Consider the following 5,372-nt stretch of genomic DNA (forward strand, 5'->3'; position numbering starts at 1 on the left):
ATTATGCCCCGGACATGATGTAATGTAATCTCTTATTAGGACAACCGATGACAAGAATATATTCTCTTACCCGTCAATTCAAATTTAGGCCAGAAAGAAAAAATGAATTGTTCATCGGAATCGCCGCTTCTACTTCGGCCGATTTGGAAGGTTTTTTTTTTGGTTTTTGGGAAATTCATACTTCTGCATTGCAAATATTTTAGTACTGCCGCTAGTGGCGCCCTACACTTTGTCGGGTTTTCATGGGCATGGGATTTTGAATTCGACTTCAAGACGTGTCTTCCCTGAGTTGACTGTCAATACGTTGTTGCAACATCTGAATTTTGCAAAGCATGACACAAACTTGATTGGTTTTTGGCAGAAATTTCTCCGTCCTGTCAAGTTTAGTACATCGTTACCCTTGGATTAAAAAAAATAAAAATAAAAATTTTCGCTCGCCGCTCCTCAACCTTGGTCCAAAAAATCCGATGAACAATTATTTTTTTCTTTCTGGCCTTACAGTGAAATTTAAGAGGAAAAGAATTATTTTACGAAATATATTGCAGCGCTGATACTAATACCATTCAAACAAATATAGCAATAAAAGGTCATTATACAGTATTTTTCTTTTTTAATCAAACTCAAACATTAAATGACCTGGCAAAAACTAAATGAGTGAAATCCTCAATACATAAGTGGGTATTACTATTATCATAATACAAAACGTTTGTAGATATCTGGTATTAAAATGATTTTGTTTCTGTTTTGTTTTTTAAGCGATCTCATCGAGATCTATTTTAACTAGGCGGATTTCACTATGTGTGTGTAAAACTTGAATAAAGATATTAAAATTATGCCCCGGACATGATATTAATTACTGCTCAACGTAAATGTCTGGAATGGCTTTGAGCCAAGCAGATTAGCGTTGGAAAGAGCTGCAACTTATTTGGATAAAAATCATACAGATGGACAAAAACAACTGGACTGTAGCACGACCAAAGTCTGATGATGATTTTATAGGATCTAGCGCTCAAAATATGTCTTACATGGATATGTACTTCATTACTTACTGCTTTTGAAATAGTCAAGGCCAGTTTAATATAAATATATCCATGATTGTCTGCAGTGCTTTCGGGAAACATATGGATTTCGCAAAATATTTTAGAAAAGTAGGTCAATCATGACGCTATCATGCTGAGAGAGAGAGAGAGAGAGAGAGAGAGAGAGAGAGAGAGAGAGAGAGAGAGAGAGAGAACGCCCCCTACACCACTACATCCACTACATCATCATCATCATCATCATCATCATCATCATAAAACGATCACCATCATCATCGTCTTCATTTTAACTGCACAATTTTCGATGTGGTAGCAAGGTGGGGAGCACTTTAAAGTCGTCTTGAGCATGGTTTTGCGCTGCTTATAAATGCGTATGTGGCAAACTCAGAGTTCACTTCATAGAATATATACCTCACAGCTTAAATGCATCCGTTACGCCGAGTGAAATTTTTTGGACCTGCATAATATTCACCTTAAAGACTTGTCAGGTGTGGAAGAGGTGTTAAGTTCGTCTTAGGCTCGTAATGGTAAACAAAATAGAACGTACCGTCAAAATATTTCAAATTGACACAATTCAGAAAAAACTTTATTCTAATAAAGTAAAACATTGAATGATATCCTTTGTTGCCCGAAAATGCGAGTTTCAAACAAAAGATCACTATGTGGTGTGTTAACAGTGTTTTACAGAAGATTGTTTTACTTTCCTGAACTCTATTACGATTCCTTAAAACATCTACGATGAAGAAGTATAAAATCTGACGTCTCCTGGAGTAGATAGATCAAAGAGGACGGCACATATCAGTCAATGTGACTTGATCTGTCAGTCCCGTTGGTAGGGCATCTGAACACAATTCCTGGGACATTGATTCAAAGCCAAAACCATTGCAATCCGGTACGATCGGATGTAGTTGTGTGAATTTCCCGATGATTTGTGACACATACATAGAATCTACATTGTTAATGACTTATATTATCCATACTATGGTAACACGATTGAATTAATTTTGGATAAGTGGATGGTGAAGTAATGCCGATTTAATCTACAAATGTAGGCTCATCTGCTTTTCTTTTTACATTACACACTTGTTTAATGAGTAATTTGAAATATTGAACATTCAGCTATAAATCACCTACCGCTTTTGAGAAATTTGAAAAATATGAAAATCCGATTATCCCAAATCGGTTCCAATCGTGTTTAGTTGTCTTAAATTTGTCTGCCTATATTGCAACTATGAGATCATGATGATTCATTTAGGGCGGAAAAGGTTATATTCTTTCAAGTATTGAGATAAGTAAAACGATATTTATATTGGGTACATGAGTTACGTAAACTATGCAACAGTTGTTAACCATCTCACTTTCTATGTATATTAAGATAATTTGATGTCGAAAATTGGCATTTTGATGTAACATTAGAGGTCATAAAATTAAATGATTATAATCGTGCGTCAATCTAGCAATCCAATTCGTCGTCATTGCCTGGACAGTCAAAGTAATCATCGCATCGCAAAAATTCGGGAATACACTGACCATTGTAGCATTGCCATTCGCTATAAAGCTAAACCTGAAAGAAACAAGAGAAGGGCTTTGATTGATATGTAAGCATATACTAGTCAGCATACAGTAATTCTTGTCTATTCATAATACCAAACATTATTAGACTATGCTAATCACATAGGAAAAACCAGGAAAAATTTAAACCGAACACTTGGTTATCATCAATGAAAAGAGGTGTGTAAGAAAGACGATTCGATCCCAGGAAGAGCGATTAGATAACTCGTCTCTTTCCACTTGGCATGCCTCCATTTAATTTGCTCTCCTGCTTAACCCGAAATACTATCATCACTGTTCAATTAGCAGATAGACGCGCTCATTCAGAATAACATCGATAAAGAATATGAATTACACTTTCCCTGCGTTTTGTAAAGAAAATATACATATAATTGTGCGGTGTTGGTGCTACATGTCTCAATTTTGGTCCGACACCCAATCATGTATTTTAAGTTTGCTCAGGAGATGACAAGACTACAAACGTAAATCTCAAAGTAATAAAATGATGACAGTGTCAATTTGTATGATACCATTTCTTGTCCTTTGACGTGGACACATATGCTAAGAACTGTAAATCAAATCATGGTTTTTCATTACCGCAACTCTGACATTAGTAACTTATCAGTAGATTGTAATTATTTACAGCAACTCAAGGTGTATGAAAATATAGCTATTCTCTATCTGATTGCTTGCATGGAAAACCCATTAGAACGATGAGTTTAAGCAAATCAGTTGGTTAAAAGATTCCGACATCTGCATATAGGTCATTTAATCACAGTGCAAGCGGTCAGAAATACGATGACTAGTATGTACTGCAACTAGTCACTACTTCTTTAGTTGACTTTCACGATGTGATCTCTTACTCAACAGGTAACAGTGTCACTCCGTCCAACACAAAAAATCTACATCCTAGCTTTGATATGTCTAGACAAGTACCATATAAGTATAGTTAGGAGGCGCCTGACCTAGAATCTATAATTGACAGGTACAATACCCAATCGAGTATTTTCACTTAATATAAATATAAATTTTAGACGTGCAAAGCAGAATGTAATACATGCGTAGATACTGATCATCCTACAACAAATGTCACATCCATCTTTGATGCTGCAGCTGTTGTTTGATTGATACAAATGCTACAGCGTGGATGTCGAGGCGTCGTGGCGGCCTGGAGGGTAGAATGTGGTCCCTGACAGGATCCAACCGCACATCTGGCAACGTGCTACCGGGCACCCACTTGGGCCCATGACAGTAACCCCATGGAACTTTATTGAGTTTTAGTTGTCCAAATATGAAAAAGTTATAGTTCTCTTTATTTGTGAGCTGATGGCCTGCAGGGTTATTGCAGTTTTGTTTGTTTGTGTCCTTTTTTATGGTTGAGGGTGGGTGGGAGTTTTACGATGTGAACTTGATTGTGGTAGGTGTTGGAATGGCGGGAGCGTAGCATTGAGCTGCAGATATGCGGATGGATGTTGACTCATAGGATATTACTGATGTAGATTAGATAGCAATGAATGAGGAAGTACGGTGGCCCGTTTCTACAAAGTTCCGCGAGGCGATCTCACTTACATTTCCGCGCGACGACATCACACAAGATTTCCGTGAGGCGATCTCACTTACATTTTCGCGCGACGACATCACACCAGATTTCCACGCGACCTCTGACACAATATATTGTGCATGTGCACTACGGCTTTCCGCCATACCGTTGTGTAAATGGCCACTGTACAGTGAAAAATAACACATGTCAAGACAAAACATACAAAACAATATACTCCCAAATATGGCAGTTATCGTAATGTGGTTAGTAAGAATAGAGTTAAACCAAAATTTTCTTAGATCTTTTCTGATAAACGTGCCTACGAACACCAAAAAGTATACATTAATCTTCACGGCCCTGATACGGCTTTTGCGGCCCGAGTTCGTACGGCTGAAGGGCCAGAGCTTGCAATGGCCCTTACGCCATACGATCAAGGGCCACAAAAGCCGTATCAGGGCCTTAAAGGTTTTATCTTGTACCTTATGGAATGATAAATATGTAGTTTACATAAAAATTCATCGCTATTTGTGTCAGTTTTTTCATAAAAGGATACGATGGCGGCGTAACGTCACGGATTGTCATAAATAATGACGTCATTTGCTTACCTGCAGAATTCTAGAACACGCAAAGCAACATCGGTACTATTACATGACTACCAGAGATCAAGGCTGAAATCGAGGTGTAAGAGGCCAAAAGTGTGATGTCAATTTCTTTTAATTTATACTGAAGAGCACGCAGTTAGTATACACAGGTTTATACTAGAATTTAGAAAAGCCAATGTCACCGGCACGGCTCCACTTTTGCAGGCACGTGAATGTGGGTATATGATAAACCTAAATTTGGAACATGCAACTAATCCAAATACACAAAAGTACAGCGGGAAAGCCGCAGCATGCATGCATACCATATTGTGTCAGAGGTCGCGCAGAAATCTGATGTGATGTCGTCGCGCAGAAATGTAAGTGAGATCGCTTCCCGGGAATCTGGTGTGATGTCGTCGCGCGGAAATGTAAGTGAGATCGCCCCGCGGAACTTTGTAGAAGCGGGCCAACGTAAGGAAGGGAACAGGCGTGGATTCCTTTATGTCTAGGGTAAATATAATGAATGATTAGGCGAATCAATATGTTGTTGCCTGCACGGATCAATGGTGTTGGCTTTGGCCTTCATGCCTCTTTCCCGCGTTAACTACGACTACAACAAGGCCATAACCCAATAAGTATAAGGCCATTACCCGATAAGTATCA

This window comes from Ptychodera flava, chromosome 1 (assembly GCF_041260155.1).
Source record: "Ptychodera flava strain L36383 chromosome 1, AS_Pfla_20210202, whole genome shotgun sequence".
In the NCBI taxonomy this organism is placed as follows: domain Eukaryota; kingdom Metazoa; phylum Hemichordata; class Enteropneusta; family Ptychoderidae; genus Ptychodera; species Ptychodera flava.